We start from the raw sequence: 22193 nt of genomic DNA on the forward strand, positions 1-22193 counted from the left end.
TGACCTTTTAAAAAAAAATCTCCTTTAACAACCACCCATGCATACATACACATCTATTTATGTTTTTAAAGCATGCCGTACATGCATATCAGAAAAACATTTTGATAGAAGTCACTCAAGGGTTGAGCCAGAGTAGGAATTGAGCACTTTTAGGGTTTTGCAAATAAGCAGCTTTTGAGTAATGATTTCTGGTTACATGTTTCTTTTCCTATGAGCTTGTTATAGTCATCCGTCATAACTACTTGGTAAATGTTTAAGGATATTTTAGAACACGGCATGTATCATTGACCATTTTACGTGTTTTTTTATTTAAATGTTGCTTGCAATTACTTGTGATGTATTATCGACAGAGTATTATACAGTTATCTAATTACCCTGGGGGTCAGTATTAAGGTTAATGAACAATTGGAGGCAGGATGAGAAACGAGAAAGGCTATTGAGTAAGAAGTCACCGAATGTATACAATGTCTTGGAATCTAACGACTAACTCAGAGACATGGAGATGGAGTTAGTGCAATCCTGTAACGTGACCTTGTTTTAAGGGGAAGGCGTGCAAAAACACGTGAGGGTATCAAAACACAGTCAATGTTAAACTTTAAACAAATATTGAACACGAAACAGAATGAATAACAATATGATCTGATGTTTCTCTGGCTTTTAATATTTATGTATACGAGCACAGGCTGTCTCAACATTTATTTGACTTGACTAGAAATGTATAAGGCGGCTGAGTCCTCTCCACACCCCCCCCAACCCCAATAGGACAGTCATCGACATACGAACATGTTCAACTACTTGGCCTCGTTCGTAAGTCGAACAGTTCGTAAGTCAGAACACAATAATTTACTGTATTTAAATGCACATATTGTCAGTGTTATAAAATGTGTTGCAGTTAAAAAATCAGTATTTTTAAACTTATAAATACGAATAAATATTGTAGATTTGCACGTATAACGGTAATGAATATGTTATCGTAAAAAAAAACATCAAATAAAGTAACATCAATAAAAAAAATTGGTGATATTTTCACTTACCTTGAGTCCCGATGCTGGCTTGCTTGTCCGAAGGGGCGCAATGAGTCTCCACAATTGCAAACACACAAAAGGGGGCACGTGCACACGCATCAACAGACACATCGTACCAGGTACTCATTTGAAACTGAGTCGACCTAGGGGAGGCCCAGTTACCGATTCAGTTAATCATCACTGGTGTTGGTCGTGAGCGGGAATCGAACTCGGGTCGCCGGTTTGGTAGTGCGGCGCACTAACCATTGCCACTACTCGGAACACACAGGGTTTACTTACTCTCGAAGGGAGAAAAAGACTTAGAGGTACGAGCAACCACAGACAAGCGGAAAGGCAGCCAGGTGGTGAGATGCTGCCAACAACTGGCCAAGCTCTGCGGTCCTCCATATATGTGTAGATGTTAGAAGCCAATTGATGAGTGAAACCGGAGCACCTGGAGAAAGCCCACGTGCGTGAGGCGGCGCAACACTCTAACCCATGCAGATTGAACTGTTCGATGTGAAAATGTTGCCGTACTGCCTCCTCCTTGCAAACCAGGGCATAGCACCTCAAGCACCCATGGGAAGGGAGTCTCACAACAATTGTGTGATCCACGCACACTGCTGGATTAAAAGACGTGCATGGCCACCGCCGCCTCACTGCACTCTGTCACTATTAGGGGTGCACAACATGGTGTGGGGAGCCCTTCATCCAGGTTGACAAAGAGCTGTGAGTTATTTGAGGGTTTTTAAAATTATTATTTTGGGCTTCGCACGGTCTACCCACGTGTTTAAAAAATTAAACCGTTATCACAAAAACAAACCTGATAAATTATACTTCAGGCAATGATTTGAAATTCTCGTATAAAATGACAAAACAAAATATTGACTTGAAGCTTTCGTGACTGCAGGAATTCATATTCTTTGGGTCTTTCGGTAAAGTCACGTAGATAGGTTCAAAGAAAATAAAAAAATAAACGACGACGTTTCGATCGCAACACAAGCGGTTGTCATCAGGAAAAGGGGGTTAGCCTCTGAAGGAAACTGTTTATAAAGGTTTAAAATGGGCGTAGCCCAAGTGTCAGCAGAATGGGCTGATGTTCATGTAAGTGATGGGCAGCGACCACGAAGGTGGGGGGTTTCCCCAATTAAAGGACTGCCATGTAAAAATTTGCATGTTAATGTAAGAATGGAGAGCAGCCTCCACGGCGAGTGCACTGAGGTGGCTATGTTAATGCGAGAGATTAGCATGTTAATGTAAAATAACAACTAACATCGGAAGGTGGCAGGATGGGAACATCACAGCCAGTTATGACTTAAACTGGTTGATAACGTCCTTCCAATGATTGCTAAGTTTGTACCCATCTTCTCGGTTAAAATTGTGTCTGTGTCTGTATATATGGATGGCTTCATGGACGAATCTTTGTTGATAGCCAGTGGATTTGCAAAGTACCTTCGTCTTCGAGAAATCAATTTCGTGTGAGCCCACCGCATTAAAACAATGATTAGCCACGGCTGAGGTATTGGTCCTACCGTGTTTCAGATCTGCCTTATGTTCACGAACATGGTCCGACACATGTTGCTTAGTTTCCCCAATGTAACTACTGCCGCAGACACAGCTCAGTTTGTAGACGCCGGAAAATTGCATGTCAGGGATCACATCCTTCACAGATGGGATCAAATCACGAATTGTATGTACTGTGTTAAATCGAACCTGGATCTTGTGTTTGCTCATGATTTTGGAAATATTTTTGGTAACCCCTGCTATGTCTGGCAAGGTGATGGTTTTCATTGGTCCTCAGATGGTTCTTTCCCAACGGTTGGGGTGATAGCTTTACGGATTGTGTAGTCTGAATATCAATTCGTCTTGAGAGCTTGGTGTACGTGTTCCAGTTCACTGGCTAGGTGCTGATGGTCGGAAATACATCGTCGTAGTTTTTGATATTGTATTTGAACCTATCTACGTGACTTTACTGAAAGACCCAAGGAATTGGACAGAATGAATCTTTCGCAAAAAAAGTATTTCAGTGTCCCTATTGCTCAAAGAAACATAGGGGACAGCCGCAGGTCAAAATTTCCACATTGTTGTGGCGTGGTACAGGTTATCCTGAGGGAAATTCCCGTTGACTACTCACCAAACTGGTGCAGCCAATGGCATAGCTATCGACTGTGCAGGCATTGCAACAGCAGCAGCGACCACGGCCCGGAGGGACCAGGCACCGGGCCGTGAAGAGAGAGAGACGGGGTGTGATTGTCCAGAGGCCTCCCAGGTCATGCCTCACACCAGGGCCCATGCAAACGACGCTACACCACTGGTCGTGATTGCTTTTTTTTCCGTAGCAGTTCAGGAGGATGGGTGGATTGAGTTGACACCGAATTCAGAGCTTGCTCTCTATGTATACAGTACTGACATTTTTTTCGCACCGTACATTTCCCACTGCGCTAATTGGAGGTGGGGGGTTGAAGGACAATAACCTAAACATACAAATAAGTTATAAAGAAATGAGACTTTAAATCTAGATTTAAAAGTGCATAGCTCCAGTGACTTCCTAATATTGGAACAGCGTTCCAGATGGCGCGATGCAGTGACCGTCTTTGTTCAATGGCGAGCCAAATGCCACTGCAAAGATGACCGGAGTTCACGTGATTGTTCATGCTCCTTGACGAGATCAGCAAGGTATTGTGGTTCATTTGTGGCTTTTGTATCAGACAAGCGTTTTCCTGTCTATTGCACGGATTGCTCCATGCTTGTTTTTTAAATATATACAGTACTAATTTTTACTTTCTAGGTTATACATTCTTGTGGTTGTGACTTGATTTAAATAAACAATTAAATGTTTGAGAGGGTTTTTTGTGGGGGGATGGGGGTGGGGGTGATAAATGTAAAAAAAACATCCATATGTGCCGCTTGTGCATGGCATTTCACTTTGTATAAAAATACAGGGTGCGTCAAAAACATGTTAACGCTTAGATGGGACTATCGTTTATAATGGAAAAAGAACGGATAATACACTGTAACATGATAACAAATGTATGTTAATAGCTTCAAAAAGTCAAAGAGTCTCCACTTGTTCGCCATCATTCTCAGCACGTGTCTGGAATCTTTTCCAGGTGGTCTCCAGAGCCCGGAGGCACATTTCTCGTGGTATTGGTGCAAAATCTCAAAAGTGTTAACATTTTTTGAAGCACCCTGTATTACTTAATGCCAGCTTTCTAGCAAACCTCTGTGATGCTGTCCGCAGTGCACAATACTGGGATAAACATTAAGATAGAAACATTGGTCAGTGTCGCTGTTTATAAAATATATGACTTTAATGTCACATTATTATTGGTATGGATCAATTCTTGTCAGCTATTACGTCCATTTGCTCTGATTCATTATAACAAAACAGAGGGACATTTGCATGTCAGTGTTATTTTCTCAATAGAACAGTGTTTTATTGTAACATTCATGTTACTGTATTCACTGGATTAAAAGGTGCACATTTTCCCCTTGTTTTTTATAGCAAATCTGAGTTGCGATTAAACGGTGCCTGCCCAATGCAATGTGCGTTTGTTTGTTAAATAACTCAGTTCTTGCTTTCATAAGCAATAGTATTAATGCACTAAACAATTTTCATATACACAAGACAAAGACACCCAGTATAGCTAGTAATATACTAACAGCATAGTAATATACTGTTGGAGCAAGTGCTGTTAACGAGCACCAATGAATGCCAGTACCGCACACGAGGGCATGGGTGGTCAGCACCACGCCCGGCCGCCTTTATCTCCCTCATAGCAATGTTCACACGTCGCATCAGTTACTCATTTGAGGCTGAGTCGACCTTGGGGAGGACCAAGACCGTTTCAGAGAATCGTCACTGGTGGGTTTGTAGCACATGGAGCTAACCACTGCACTACTAGACAAAGACATCGCCCATATAGCCTTAATAGACTGTTGGGGCAAGTGCTGTTAGCGAGCACCTATTAAGCTCAGACTGCACCACTAGCACATACCAACACGCGCACATATACACATAGTGATACACAACACATATTCCCCATTTTGTCTGATAGACCGTTGCGGCAAGTGAATGGTCCAGCACTAACACACACGCCCGGCAAATAGCACGTGTGTGTACACGCTATTTGTACATAGCAACACGACATTGCACTCATTCTCCAAAGGTTTCAGAGGAATAGAAAAACAATTGCAAGCAGGTGCCGGGTACTGTAACCGTTGGAGAAAAAAAAATCAAAGCGTGGAGGTGCAATCTGTTGCGTGTTTTGGAAACTGGCTTTGAAAGTAGCTCTGGAGGTAAAGACCTGTCGACCACGCAATGATGGAGCACTTGCATTACTCTTAACCTCAGAGCAAGCAAGCTGCATGTGCTGATAATATAATTCACCACGTTTATGCCATTCGATGCGGCGGGCCGTATCGCCACAGGATATCCTATCTTCTTGGTTCTTTCGGTAAAGTCACGTAGAAGGGAAGTAATAAAATAATAAAAATAAAACATAATAAAATGAAATAATTCTCACGACGTTTCGGCTACAACGCAAGCAGCCGTCTTCACCTTTCATTTTATTATGTTTTATTTTTATTATTTTATTACTTCCATTCTACGTGACTTTACCGAAAGAACCAAGAAGATGAATCCCTGCAGTCACGAAAGCTTTAAATCGAAGGATATCCTATGTAGGATATTCCTCGCCGTAAACCAAGGCCGTCGAGGTTATTAACAAAAAATAAGAGTAATAACTCCCGCAGCAGTCGTTCTCAAACTTCACGGTGACTCGCATTATTTCTCACCTGGTAAAATAAAAACGAAATGTTTTCGTTTAGTTGTATAGATAATTGAGTGTGATATGAGGCCAACTAAAAAGCTTCTGTTTTTGCACATTTTCAAGATTAAAAACGACTTCACGTACCAGTGACGAAAGAGTCACGGCTTCATTTTGTCCACGTTTAATGAAGCCAGCAACATAGAACACAAGGCTCCATCTTTTGCAAAAAAAAAACCCACAAACAATGTCACTGGTATTGGTCAATCATCCCAAAGCTGAAACATTATCTGCAAATGACTAAATTGGGATTACACAAAGCAGCAACATTGCCCCCTTTATTGCGAAATCTTGGCAGGAACCTCCTGAAAAAAATGTCTCGTACTGTATATGCATTTTGAAGTTTAGAAAATTTAACAAAAATCAACTCCAGTGCGTTCATGTAATATGCAAACCCATAATGCATTTGCAAAATATATAAAGTTTCTCACATTTTGGAAACTGAAATATGGTTGTATATACCCTGTGATGGTTAAAGATTATGTATTATAATACGTAAATGGGTGGATCAAGTATATGCAAATGCAGGGTTTTTTTCAGTCAGTCTTTGAGCAATTTTACACCAACACAGCCTTCACAGTATTAATGAGTGCTAAGCATCTATTGTAGATCCTACGCAGTACAGCACTACAAGATAATTATTATCATATTGTAATAATACAAAAATATATTTAAACCATTCGGTTATTTAAATAAATGTATGATGTTAATTAATGCATATTTTCTGATTAACACTGATTTGTATCATATTTGCAATATAGTATTGTAATATTCTTGCACTATGAAATTCTGTGAAAAACACTCAGCACTGAGATTGATTTTGCAATGTAGAGAATTTTTTTCCAGAATTGTCGGAGATCGCCATAAATAACATTCAAGCGGAGAATGTTTAATTTAGTGCTTTTTTAATCATAGCCATCTTGCCAAATCAAGGAGATTCAGGGACGCTACGAATAGATGAGCACAGCAATCTGTGAAAAACCAATCATGATAATAGCAACTATAGCGAAAGGAAATCCGAACAGTTATCCACACTTATATGTTATAAGTAAATGCACCACCAAATCAGTGGTGCTTAAGGCTTTCCCATTGCTTTAGGTTGAGACGACAATAGGGAGTGGATTTGAAGGTGCACCAGGAGTGAACATTTGCAGTGGTACACCATTTGGCAATTCATCAAACAGCTTCAAAATTGAAGATCTCTTAAATTATACTCCCGCACACAATACTCTAAGCATGGGCGCCATGGTGGCGAGATGCTAACTACCTCACCTGGTATACAGGAGGTCGTGGGTTGGATCCAGACCCTAACGCCTGTATATTTGGAGTTTGAATGTTCTCCCCGTGGTCGTGTGAAATTTTCTCCTGGTCGTCCGGTTTTTTCCTCCACATTTATAAACATGCGTTGAGAGCATTTGACTGCTGTAAATCTGGAAATTTCCACATAAGCCACTTTGTTTAGCTATCAATTGTGGGCAGGTCGCTTCTGAAAAAGAGCTGTATAGCTCAGTGAGCCTTACCTGGTAAAATTACACTAGTTTAGTTTTAAATATAGATTTGAAGTTTTCGTGACTGCAGGGATCCATACTCTTTGGTTCTTTCGGTAAAGTCACGTGACTTTACCGAAAGAACCAAAGAGTATAGTTTTAAATAGTTGAGGCACAACGTCGGATTTAAATACTACGGGGCTACTCCTCACCGCCCTGTGAATGGAACCCAGTTAGTAATCATCGCAAACACCTGCCTGATTCATGATTCGCTTCGTTTGGGTTAAATCGTGTAGGTAACAAATGCAATTTCAACCACTACATAACCCTCCACCACACGACAAAGCCAATCAAATGAAGTTATCATGTGAGCAAAAACAGATCCCTCATATAGCCGTTAACAGATTGTTGGGGCAATTGCTGTTAGGGGAGCACCTATTAAGTGCGTTACGGCGCATGAATCAGTGACGTGACCAAAACCATGCCTGGCTTCCTTTATCTGCGAAATGCTCATATTTCCATCTTGCATCAGGAACTCATTTTCGGCTGAGTCGTTTCAAGCGCAGTGCCTTCACCACCGTGCCACCGCTCCATTTCCTGCGCGTTGTGCACAAAAACAAACTCTCCAGTCGAATGGGATCTACAAATGTAATCTCTCGATAAAAACTAATTTCGCCGACTGGACAGAATACATTAAAAAATAAAGTATGAGCAACCCTTACGGGCGACATCAACAACGTTTGTTTCTCACTTTATCAGCCCTGAGGCTGTACCCCAGCATCGCAGAGGCACTGGCTCACTATCATGGTCATTAGCCCCTGAGTCCCCCACTCGTGACAGAAAGTACGTACGGTACATTACGTGCAGCATTTGCACAGCTATCGCGATCTGAAAACTGCATTAACGAAATGTATTTAAGGAACTAAACACGCTGGCCATATTTCTTTTTTCAAAAGGGCTCAAACCAGAAAAAATACCAGCACAGCTGCCTAGCGATTAACCGGTATCCAGCCAATCCCTATACATTCTGCACGCCTCCCACAAACGGTATGAATGATCAAGTCAATGTCCAGTAAATCATGCTTTTAATCTGCTGGACATTAACCCTCTCATGTATGAATTATTAAAGCAATGAAACATTATTTACGGCGATTTTACGAGTCAAATGTGTTGGAATTGTTTATGGTACTGTTAAAGTAGTCATATACATCAAAGCAGTCCTTCCATGACGCATGAGAGGGTTAAATATAGTGTGCGGTCTACATAGTGACAATGATATGGAGCTGTACGGTGAATATACATTATTCAGTGCAGTTTTCATTCATGAAGTAACTGCATCTCATGTTTTTGGACAGGAGGAACAGTCACAGCACACGAGGGGTTTGGGAAAACTCAGGAAAAAACCAGGAGGGGAGAGGTTGGTTGATCAGCGCTTTCACGTGATCGGCCAACATTTCAATTATAGCCCTTGGTCAATCCACTGCTGGATGAAGACATCCCCACACCATGGCCTTGTTTGACCATACTTCACCATGCTCATAAGTGCAAGTAGTGTGGTGGGAGTGGGGGCACTCACTGGCCAGGAATCGTACTCGGTTCGGTGGGTTTTTTAGTGAACCATTGTGCCACCACTCCACCCTGATCGATGTTACATTTCCATAATGATGGAATTACAGTAAACGGGATATTTGTTACATTTTGAAATAAACTAGTCAGAAAAGATATATTGTTATTACTTTGGGTGGAGGCGAAGGATAAAAAAACGTGTTTTACTTTCCGTACCGGGAGATCGGAATGACGACCTCTGTCTGGTTCAGTCTTACAAATCATCACTTCCTGTGCAGAATCTGCATAAATGCCAAGACAAATAGGACATTCCTGACTTCTTCTGACCTGAAGATAATTCGCACATATTTTGTCCAAGAAACGTTTTCTTCGATGCTCAAATTGTTTATTGGTATTTCATGGAGATGAATTATCACTAATTGTGGAGTCATAAAAGCTGGCGGGAAATAAGATGGATAATAATGAACAGAATGGTGAACCTGACACACATACATCCTCCATTACTCACCTTAGTTATTACACAATAAAACAAACGTGCCTCATTGTGTTACCTATTCTGAGGTCATACTTTATGGCAAAGGAGAACTATGTAATAATGAATTTAATTGGACAAATCGATGTAATTTAATGTCCTGTTGGTCATTGTCTGAAAGAATCTATGATGCAATAGAGAGAATATGAGAATAGATTTTCCTAACATCTGGGCCATCGTAAATTGGGTGTGTAGCACAGCACTTACATATAAAAATTGAACATATTCATCTCATCCACTCATCCAACATTTCCAAGCTCGTAACACCAAGCAAGTTTGCATAGACACTTCACATTCATATGGTAACGGTTTTCTCATTTGTGTTCACTTTGCGTCATTGTCGTTGAAAAAAAGCCCTGCGGCTCAGGCTTACATGGTAAACTAAAAGTCGAAATACATATCCATTTCCCTCGCGACGTTTACGTGAAAACAAAGCAATAATGAGTTTTCCACATCCAGGGAAATACAGCGATATTCTAATAATCGATTATACTAAAAACATTTAAATTAATTTCCCCCAAACAAAACACCATTCAGGTGTTAGGTATTTCAGCGTCATGTAAAAAAAAGAAGCAAAGGTCCAGCCCTGCAATTGCTTTCTCACGCCACTGCCAGTGGAAGAGAGCTCTAGAGAGGGCCTAAAGAGGGTAATTTGTTCCGACATGGGAGTACCCTAAAGTTTACCCCACAACCTGTCACCTGCCGATTGACTGTGATGTACCCAATCATACTGCTGGGTGGGCATAGGCCAAGGGATTTAATAAGTATGCACAATATTTCAACTGCCTTGCCAGGAGATCGATCTGGCAACCTCTGGGTTGCAAGTCAAGTGTGCTAACCATGACACCACTGCAGCAGAAAAAAATAGCATTTGTTATTATTTATAGCACCATTCATTACCTTAGAAAGCAGGCCAAATATTCTACCACAAAATAGGCTCAGCTATTTTGCAATAAATCCCAGATTTTTCAAAAGAGTAAAAAAGACATATGTTAACGTCGAGCACACGAATGTGATTTATTTCTACAGTACACGTGTAACAATATATCGAGAATGAAATAAATCATTTATCATCAATGAGCAATGTGGATTCAGCAATACCTTAAAAAAATTCATCCATGCAAAGCAATATATTTCGCTTGACCTCATCTGCCTTATCTTAAGTCCTCTTTCAATTTATTAAACTCTTGTGAGCTCAGTGATCTTAGATTAGATTTATGGCTTCAATAGAGCACAGGATTGGAAGTTTTGCGTCCGTGTTTGTGTCTGCATGATGGTGTCTACCTGGCAATATTTCTCATTCCCATGCAAATTAAAAGACCAACAGCCTGCCTCTGCCTTTTAAGAATGTACGTATGCATGTCGAACTTCTTTCGCACTGTACGTAATCAACCGAGGTGCGGGGAAGGACAACAAACTAGGCAAGAATCATCACAGATAGCCCTTTGTTAATCTAATGCTGGATGATAACCTCCCCATGGCCAAGTTGCTCATGGGGTTTGTTTGTCAGTCCAGGTGGGTGACGGCGAGGGAAGCCATGACCAGATCAATCATTTCTTGTCACTGATGTTAGCGATGGTCAGGATTGTACACAAGTCGCCGGGTTCGTAGCGTGATGCGCTAACTGCAGCACCACACCACTCCCTGCCTCTCTCTAAATGTCGGCTCTGCCAATTAGCATAGGAATCATTGTATTGTTTAGATGATGATGTTTTAATAGTCGTGCAACCAACAGCAAATTAAAAAACAGAGCCCAGCAAAAACATTTCTAATTGTCTTCTCAGCAAGTGGTCGAATACAAGTGGAAATCAAGTTTTGAAGTTTTCGTGACTGCAGGGATCCATACTCTTTGGTTCTTTCGGTAAAGTCACGTAGGTATAAAATAAAATAAATTAAATCACGACGAACGCTTGTGTTGCGCCCGAAACGTCGTGATTTATTTTATTTTATACCTACGTGACTTCACCGAAAGAACCAAAGAGTATGGAAATGAGGTCTTCAGTGTAGTCCATTACGTGTTTTGCTCACTTTCGCTACAGGTTTCGTCAACAGGCCTTCACGCCGAATAACATCTGAAAGAGGTCTGCCCTTTGTGCGCGATGCACGTATGCCCTCAAGGCACTTGTGAGCATGAAGCAGCATTTCTGACATGGTTCATCTTCCATGTAATATATTGTTTCTTCCTCCCCTCTGTGGTTTTGACAGCTTCGGAAGTAGCGGTGGGATGGAGGTGGTTTTATAACCACGGAGGAAGTTGGATGGGAGGAATGGCGTCCCAAATAGCAGACCCAAACCAAGGCAAGAATTATTAGGGCATAAGGTGTTCTTTTTTATGTTTCAGTAACTTTTAATTGTCATCCGAGATCAATTAATGTGTTTACTTAGTGTTTATTGAAATATACATACACACAGAGTGTCCCTTTCAGTCCGACTGGGAGGGCAAGTGGTTTGTAAGCGAGCATGCACAAATTACAACAGAGCCTGCATGCGGTGTGAGAGGACTAGTGGCCACGGGAGGTAATGACAGGAGTATCAGTTGTGAGTGCGAAGGGACTGGTAGCTACGGTAATGTTCGAGAAGGGGGCGTGGTCAGGCGACGGAAGAGGACGGTGGAGTCTGCCGGTGGAGCGAGCGTCCAGAGTCGGCGAGAATGATCGAGAAGGGGGGCGTGGCCTCGGTTGGTATATAAAAGGGGGAGATGCGCGCGAGACTCGGGGGCAGTTGCAGTGGGGATCTCCGCCTGATGTCGAGTGAACGTGTCTTCAATAAAGTGCCATCTCAATAGAAGTGTGTCAATTCGTCATTACACATGTACTGAGTTCCCCCCGTATAGGTACACATACGATTTGGTTGACAAATATATATGCACGTTTTACAGGCATCAGAGCTACAAGCGAAATGTTGCAGGAAAATGTTTAAGTGGGTTCTGCAATCTTCAGTTTATATCAGATGGGGCCTGCTTTGTTCTGCATGGAAAGAGATGCACGATACTGTTTGCAAGCCGTACAAGTAATCATTAAAATGAACCATAACTACTCAACCTACACTGCACTGCTTTCCACAGTCATCAAAGCAGCTGCTGGCCGGTCCTAGTACACAAGTATTTGCACTGCAAACATTTGTATATTTAAATTTCGATTTAAAGCTTTCGTGACTGCAGGGATTCATCTTCTTGGTTCTTTTGTATATGTTAATTATCTGCAGAACGCAATGGTGCAATGTATGAATCTGTGACGTTCAATTGCAGAAGCAAAACATAATGATCTTGCTGTTTATGATTGCCATGAGATTAGCATCATGCAATAAAACAAGCCTAAATTGACTTGAGTGCTGCAATTATTTTCATGGCAGAGGAACGCGGACTCAAATTCCATTCCCGGGATTTTTTGCAGATTGTCCTGCTAAGCCAAATAGATTTGCAATGCTCACAAGGTCAGGCAGGCCTTGACATAGCCATGGTTACATTTAAATTTCCAATGCCACTGTTTTCAGACTCGTGCTGTAACAAGTAATCCCTCCCTCCTGCCCTCTGCTCCTTCACTATGAAGATTTATTATGATTCAGGATCACTATTTTAATCAATCGTGGATGATTTTGTCCAATTTTTACTGTCTCGTTCGTATTGTTTCTCGTTGTTTTTTGTCTTGTTAGTGCAGGGTTTTTTTTCACTACATCATAGGCAAATCATAGGCATGTAATTTTTTATTTATTTAAAAAACGTTCTTACACACGTAATTCAATTCATATTTTGCAAAACAATCTTCATCCATGGTCATTCCACTGCTGGATTAAGGCCTCCCCCAAGTCACCACAATCTCTCACCATTGTAAGCCTTAACAAAGGCGTAAATCGATTAAATAGTTACACTTCTATTAAAGATACGGTGGCCGTCCAAATGGGAAAGGTAGGGTAATGTACTTGCGCATCACCATATGGTTTGAACTCGATTGCAGCGTTACATTTTACAACGCATTCAATGTTCATTGCTAGAGTTTGAGGAATACTTTTTCAGGAGACTCTCAGAACAAATTCAATGTATAAGTTGCTGTCTGCAATCTGCATCGTGTGTGTGTTTATGGAATTGTGTGTTTGCGTGCACTGTGCTATAATCCGAGCAACCCATATTCAGTACAATTTAACATATGGACATGGTCGGATCCTTGCCTAGGTACTTTTAAAGATATACGATTATCAGGAACTGGAGGAAATATATGGCTGGGAATGATGCTAAAAATGTCCCTTCATGTGCCAAGATAGTTTTTTCTGTAATCAATGCTTGCTGACAGCAGTTGTGTTGACTTTATACATGTTCGTGTAGGTATGTGATAGTCCAAAGGTTAGTGCGCTACAAACCCGGCGACCAGAGTTCGATTTCCGCTCACAGCCAACACCAGTGACGATTATCTGAATCGGTTATGGGCCTCCCCTAGGTCGACTAAGCCTCCAATGAGTACCTGGCACGATGTGTAAACATAGCCACTTGGGAGACAAAAGCGGCCAGGCGTGGTGCTGGCCACCCACCCCCTCGTGTCCCATGCCGGCCTTCATAGGTTCTTGTTAACAACACTTGCCTTAATAGTCGGCTAAGACTATACGGAGGATCTTTGTTTTTGTGTGTGCGTTCGGGCTTGCATTTATGAACAATGTCAGAAGTATTACAGATTGCGCATTACATGTGGATGAAATTTCCTTTGAAAATGAGACTGGCTGTATTGTCAACAATGTCTGCGGTTTAATTGTCGACAAACAATGGTATGCGTTTGTTTTACAAATGCCATTAAAATGCAAATGTACATGCGGTAGAGAGTCCACTGGTTTTAATGAAACTTGAAAATGTCTACGAACCTGAAACAAATTGTAAGCCGAATTATCATTCAGCATACATTATTAATGAGAAAAATCACTGAATTTGAATATTCTCTTTTTGTTTGGTTACGTTAAGATATTAGTTTTTTTTATCTTCAAGATCTACTTGAGATCAAATGTAATGTAAATAGGCATGGTAACTCGTGACATCCTCCAACGTTACAAAACAGCTTCGCGGGCTTTCAGATGCACTTCTGCGGCCATCTGGAACGCTCTTCCTTCCGATATTAGGAAGCCACTGGAGCTATGTACTTTAAAATCACCTAGATTGTCAACTCGTTTCTTTAGAACTTCTTTTTGTGTTGAGATCGCTGTCTTTCCCCCGCACCTCCGATTAGCACGGTTGGCTACGTACGGTGCAAAAGAAGTTCAACATTCATATACATACATCCTAATATACACGGTCTCTTTAGTTATTCAATATATGAAAGTAGATTTGTTTTAAAGTAGTCAGGAAAACATTGGTAAATATAAATCTTGACCTTAAGCTTTCGTGACTGCAGGAATTCATATTCTTTGGGTCTTTCGGTAAAGTCACGTAGATAGGTTCAAAGAAAATATCAAAAAACTACGACGTTTCGATCGCAACACAAGCGGTCGTCATCAGGATCGTCATCCTCTCAGCTGACAAGGGCAATGCCACAGTCATCATGGACAAAACCACATACAATAACAAAATTCAGGACCTAATTAATGATGGTAGCTATACAAACATTTTAATGGATCCCACCAACAGCATCGTTACGAAAACCAACAATATTATCACCGATTCGACATCTTTAATCGAACCAACCAAGCAGTTTTCCTTAAAACATTCTGCTGCTAGACCACCCAGATTGTATGGCTTACCAAAAATCCATAAAGGTACACCCCTTCGTCCTATCGTCTCCACCATTGACTCATCCACCTACAAACTGGCCCGATTTCTGTCTGAGACCTTACAACCATTCACTGGTAAGACCACCTCAGCTGTACTTAACTCAGCTCACTTTGTATCGTTAATTAAGGACATTTCACTGTCTCCAGGTGATTTGCTCGTTAGTTAAGATGTAGTCTCTTTGTTTACCAAATCCCTGTGTTGACACCATTGCAATCATTAAAGATTTGGTCTAACAAGGACTAAATGCTGATGTACCGGCCCTGGTGAGACACTGCCTCACCAGCACTTATTTCACCTGGAATGGAACATTCTACAAACAAGTTGAAGGTTCCCCAATGGGTTCTCCCTGTCTCCAGTTGTAGCCAATGTTTTCATGGAAAAAAATTGAGACAGATGCCTTCCAAGATAGCAAACTACCATTTGTGGATGTTTTAATCGAAAAAAGACCAGATGGCTCAATGGAACACTGTATACAGGAAAGCCACCCATACGAATGCATATCTAAAACCTGACTCCCACCACCATCCTTCCCAGAAGAATCCCTCATCAAAACTCTACTCCATAGAGCTCGAAGTATTTCCTACCATCATCACCTAGCCAGTGAGCTGGAACACGTGCACCAAGCTCTCAAGATGAATGGATATTCAGATTACACAATCCGTAAAGCTATCACCCCAACCGTTGGGAAAGAACCATCTGAGGACCCAATCAAAACCATCACCTTGCCATACATAGCCGGGGTCACCAAATAGATTTCCAAAATCATAAGCTAACAAGATCCAGGTTCGATTTAACACAGTACATAAAATTCGTGATCTGATCCCATCTGTGAAGGATGTGATCCCTGACATGCAATACCCCGGCGTCTACAAACTAAGCTGTGTCTGCGGCAGTAGTTACATTGGGGAAACGAAGCGACATGTCTCGGACCGTGTTCGTGAACATAAGGCAAATCTGAAAAACGGTAGGACCATTACCTCGGCCGTGGCTGATCATTGTTTTAATGCGGTGGGCTCACACGAAATTGATTTCTCTAAGACGAAGGTACTTTGCAAGCCCACTGGTTATCAACAAAAATTCGTTCATGAAGCCATGCATATGTATAGACACAGACACAATTTCAGCCGAGAAGAGGGGTACAAACTGAGCAATCATTGGAAGGACGTTATTAACCAGTTTAAGTCATAACTGGCTGTGATGTTCCCATCCTGCCACCTTCCGATGTTAGTTGTTATTTTCGGCTCTCTGATTTTACATTAACAGGCTACATTTCTCACACTAACACAGCCACCTCGCGTACCGACCTCAAGGTTTCTGCTCTGCGAACTTCCATTAACATGCTAATCTCTCACATTACTCACATTAACATAGCCAGCCACCTCAGCGCGCTCGCCGTGAAGGCCGCTCAACGTTCTGACATTAACATGCAAATTTTTACCTGGCAGCCCTTTGATTGGTGGAAAACCCACCACCATCGTGGTCGCTGCCCACCGCTCACATTAACATTGGCTGCTGACATTTGGGCTACGCCCATTTCAAACCTTTAAAAAGGTTACCTTTAGAAGCTAACCCCATTTTCCTGATGACGACCGCTTATGTTGCGATCGAAACGTCGTAATCTTTTGTTATTTTCTTTGAACCTATCTACGTGACTTTAGCGAAAGACCCAAAGAATATTGGTAAACTTGTTTTAGGCTTTCAATTAAGTTCAGCAGCAATTCACTTTAATAGGACTACACACCTTCATAAAACATTTATTCCCTAGAAAGGCAAAGATTTATTTTAAGGTGTTTCACTCTGGTATTATTATGAATGCATGTTTTCCCAGATCACTTCATATTTAAGAACTCAAATGGCTATACAGTGCATGTGAATTATACATCGCATTCCAGTCGATAATTATAATCAACGCACAATACAGCAAAATATTACCACTGACACCAGTTCCTGTGCTGACAACCTGATTGGATTCCACTGTTTTAAATCATGTATTTCATTTTAAATTGCAAGATTACGCTGCAACTACACCCTTAGTATCAATTGCAAAATTAACACAAATATTTTTTGCAATAAATGTCGTCTATGGCATAACATAAACTCGTCGAAAAATAAAATTTCAATACGTTGTTTATTTTTGTGCATTGCATACATTAATATGCATCACGTTGAAACGGGCCTCGCAATAACATTGATTATGAGCTGCACCTAACAGCTTTTGATCTCCACCAGGAGGATTTTCATTTGTTGAACGTTTAGCCCCAGAGTTAGGTCAAATTAGTTATGTGTAATTACCAAATTTGTAAGATTTTAATTTTTTGTTTGGTCATCAATACTAACTGGTAAATGGCATCTTGGCAGCAAATGAAAATCCTTCCAAAGCTGAGGAACCAGAGAATATTTTCGCACGTTTTACCACAATAAACCATACATTGTGAAGCTCTATCCAAAGATCTCAGAAGAATATTAGGTTTGTTAAGATGTTTTGTGTGTGCATAACATGAATTTTCCACTTAGACAGATCGCATTTCTATGTGTTCTTAGCAGCACAAAATATGACTTTCAATCCTTATACCATATAGCTTCCCATTTGTTTGATTAATCCACGCTGCATCCACCAAGCACACACGGTTTGGTTGTTATTCCTGAAACGCGTTTAAAACTTACGTGCCAATGAAGCAAGTTGGTTCCATAACGGTCACAACTGCACAACATAATATGTTTTCGAGCTTCAGTGAGAATTGCAATCAGTGTTGATGCTTGCAAAATTCATAATCATAGCCCACCTCAAAACACCGCTGGTTTTGTATTTAATTAGAGATGCTTTATGGCTGATAGTAAACTTTATACGACGCATTTCCGTGCAACAAGCACACGACCATGAATGAGTCATGCACGAAATGTCATCACTCAGGTTAATTCAAATCGGATCCATCCAGATGGTAAACTAAACAAATATGCTCATTACAATTGCCAATCACACAAGCATCTTTGAATGTTTAGACATAATCCTCAAACGTTGACACAATCACACATGTCCCAAAACAATGATTATGACGATATTTGGAGGAATAGCGACATTTTGCAGGTGATGCCAAGTTTTGGTATCCAGCCGAGAGCTTTGGGAGATGCAGAGTGGATCTGAGAGATGTTTTCCGGGGAATGAGTAAGAGTTGATGGATGCTCACTCGACGTTCCAGTGTTTGAGGTTGTTCACCACATTTGCACTGGGGGGCCACCTTCAGTCTCCATGTATAGATTAGCTATTCGCAGCATCTGTGCAATGCTGTGATGCGGTTCATGGCTGGGGGAGTGTGAAACTAGGTGTCCTTACCATTTTCTCATCCTATGAGGTTCTTGTCCGATGATAATGATATAAATGTGCCACTCCGAAGACCACATTATTGGTATAAAGTCACACAAACGTTTTTAGCTTTTTTAACTGAAAACATTATTACTTTAAAGGACATGCACATGTGGCAGCGAGCAGTCAAACCACAATCAGAAGGTTCAATCCTGATTGGGGATCGACCCACCCCATCATTCCTTCTCGAGTTGATAAAACTACTGTCGTACCCATTCGTGAAAAATCAACAACGATTGTGTCATGGTGAGGCTGCAACCCACAACGAGACTGAAATTCCCACCGCTGGGCTCTTTGTCAAAAACACAGATGAGAGCTGGTTCGCTCCTCAATTGAACCGGGACACACCTTGACTGGATCAGGCTGCACGTGCAATCGAGTTTGGCTGTGGAACGTTGAGCAATAAAAGTATTGTCTTGCAACAACAAAAGGAAAAACCTGATGCCACATCACGTGAGTAAGCAAAGCTGTCCCTCATCATTTTGACAACTCTACAAAGAAAATGTATAGCAATATAATTGAGCGAATATCGTGTGCAAAGCAGACAAGACCAGATCACAAACAACCAAACCAGAGTTTAACAACATTTATAATACATGTATACATTTTAGAATAGAAAGAGTATATAGTATGTACACAATATTATATACTTAAAAGAGTATATAGTATCCATAATACAGGTTTTTTTTATAGGTTAGATCGCGTAAATATAAATGTGTCGTTAAACCCGCCACCACCCGACACAGCCAATTAGTAAGGTTTGTGATTTAAACAGAACATGCCAATTCGTCACTCGTACAGCACACCGGTGTGTTGCAGAGCAAATCCACAACATTTACAATCTGAGTGCGGCGTGTTGCCAGTAATTACAACTCGCATCATCAGACGGACAGCCAGATATAGTATGTACACAATATGTATTTTCCATGAGCACCTGCCAGTCTATCATACATGAGGCTTGCTTTTCAGCACACTATAATGATGTCCTCTTTTCATAAAAAAGTTTATTTATATTGTTTTCCTCGCTATACTTATATTATTGCCATCCACCAACCCTTGTTTTCAGAATGCTGGATTAAAGTTGTGCAACAAAGATATGTGCGCACTACGCATTCATCCATTAAAGCCGAGTCAACCTAGAGGAAGCTCAGAACAGGTGCCACGGATCTCTGCCATGCCCAGGAGTTGAACACAGGTCAAGGGCAAAGGATAGACCAATGGCTATATGTTATTTTAGAATTCCAAATATTTGCTAAGCGTTATTCCATTGTTTGCTTTGCCCTAACACTGCCCATTTTAGGCCATTCCATAATTTTGGCATGAGTGGTGACAAAGTTGGTGCACGTTTGTATGTAATTGGCAGTGCACATATTCCTTTGGTATCATCTAGGTTGCCAGGTGAGAGACCCTTAAGATTAATTGTCTATTTTTTTCTTAAAAGGTCCCAAAGGCTCTTCGAGAAAATTATATTTCGTACATCATTTTAAATTTAAAAAGTGGAATCGGTCCCATATTGTGTGAAAATGATCGTAATTTTGCTGAAAAGTGGAAGAATTATGGCTCAAATTACTGTGTATTGATACTAGTATAATATAGGTAACTGGGTGAGAACCCTTTATTATGAATCATTATCTACATCATTGTGACCTCCTTTGCCAGTGTAGTGGGTTTGTAAGGAGGCGGAGTCTTCTTCGGAGGCAACCCGTATTCATTGTAACAATAACAACAGTAACTCAAGGTCCCTACCACGAAGGGGTAATGGCCCCTTCTTCCCACAACCTAGGGAGGTACGGCCTCCGGGCTATCATGCCCTAACCACTGGGGCTAGCCACTCTTTAGCCCTCCGGCTAGCGGGATCTAGGGGAGGCTGACCCGACCTAGCCAAGGTCCTCGGGTCTCGACCGCTGGCCCACACAGACCTGGCCCTGAGAAGGACGTCGGGTCGGGGGATCCTCAGGGTCCTAGCCTATTGACCACTGGCCTCACTGAGCCCCGGCCCTTATAAGGACGGCGGGGCTTGGGGTCCAGGGTCCTATCTTCAGGTGGCTTCGGATCTTCGGCTTGAGGCGAACTGCCCTCCGCCGCTCTGGGGTCCGGCTTTTATGGGGCTCCCAGGGTCACCCCGCACCTGGCCACGCCCCCCATCTGGAACCTTCTCGAGGGACCTGGATTGTTGCGCAATCCGCCCAGTCCCCCACCCGGGACCCTGGGGTGTCCCCCTCCGGTTCCCAACCGTCCTCCCGGGATACCTGACCCACGAGTCCTGCGTAGCACCGGCCGGACTCGCTATTGCCTCCTGTTGGCCGCTGGCTTGAAGTACCAGCTCAACCAAGTGGTGGCGGCCTATTACGCCCAACAATTACCCACCACACCAGAACCAAAATATGAGAATAGTTTTCCCCTTTTTTCTGGCAACAAAACAGGTATTAAGATGTTCAAACACCAAACTGAAACCTTTTACAAGGAATCATGTCTGCATTAACCACAATACTTGTGGTCGGAATGCAAACAAAAACACATACTCTGATAATATATGCATTGTCTTTGAAACTGATTGGTCCACACCATTCTGACCACAAGTATTGTGGTTAATGCAGACATGATTCCTTGTTAAAGATTTAAGTTTGGTGTTTTAACATCTTAACACCTGTTTTGTTGCCAGAAAAAAGGGAAAACCTATTCTCAATCATTATCTATTTTTATATTTTACTAGGAGGTCCTGAGGGTGCTTAGTTGGAGAGGAAATTATTTTTAGTGGATCATTTTAAGATTTGGCATTTGATGTATGACACTGCAACGCAATGACCTACTCAAGTAAATTGTTTTTTTTTATGCATAGGTCACATGTGGAAATCAAACAGCTGACTTAATGTAAAGTAGACATTTAGAAAGTGCACTGCCCAGATACCTACAGTAAATGTCACATTTAAAAATGTATACCTCCAGAGCAGGGTGTGAGCAATTAATGGCAATTTTAACATGCAGTTTAATTCAATTATTGGCGATTGGAGCTGTAGGCATTAAAACTGCTAAACACGATAAGTCATTTCTCCAAAAATGGGTAGTGTAAGTGTTTGAGCACAGGAGTTCTTAAGTGGCATCTTAGAACAGTAGCCAGACATGGGCATTGACACAATGAGCTCCGTCGAATCCAAGGATCTAACTAGTGCCAGCTCGGCAGACGGACCCCTTAACCACTCAGCCATAATCATCTTAAACTTCCATATCTGGTTCAGGGCTGCCCGTGGAAATGAGACGTACCTCCAGCAGAGGATATATTTTGATTCATTCTCTTTTACTTCCCTGAAAGAGACAGATTTTCTCAGGATACCATAGAGAGTACAAATATATATATGCAAGATCAATGACAGTAATGATGCAGACATTGTTAAGCAATACATTTTGTATGAGGTTTTTTTTGTGACAGGGCCTGTGCTACTTAGAAAGGAAGGATTGTCTTCTCGTGAATGTAAGCCAAAAATAACGTGAATATCAGGTTATGACAGCAAGGTCTTTCCCCCCCACACAGGCCTTGGCAGCTCCTAGCACAAAGCTTATGGGTTGCAGCAGGAGCCAGGGAAGTGAAAAACAGTGTGTGTGACCCCATCAATTACTTTCCGCAGGTTACAGCTTTGCGTTCAAATTCTGCGTCACACCATTTCTTCATC

At 41.6% G+C, this 22193-nt stretch overlaps 1 long non-coding RNA gene across 1 annotated transcript in view; it reads right to left on the reverse strand.

Moving 5' to 3' along the window:
* Positions 1-22193, reverse strand: part of LOC144932220 (uncharacterized) — a 91114-nt gene that overhangs the window by 13229 nt on the left and 55692 nt on the right. The window contains exon 4 of the long non-coding RNA XR_013636866.1: positions 1035-1052. This is a non-coding gene — a long non-coding RNA (uncharacterized LOC144932220). The remainder of the gene's footprint in view (positions 1-1034; positions 1053-22193) is intronic.

This window comes from Lampetra fluviatilis, chromosome 5 (genome assembly GCF_964198595.1).
Source record: "Lampetra fluviatilis chromosome 5, kcLamFluv1.1, whole genome shotgun sequence".
Taxonomy (NCBI): Eukaryota; Metazoa; Chordata; class Hyperoartia; order Petromyzontiformes; family Petromyzontidae; genus Lampetra; species Lampetra fluviatilis.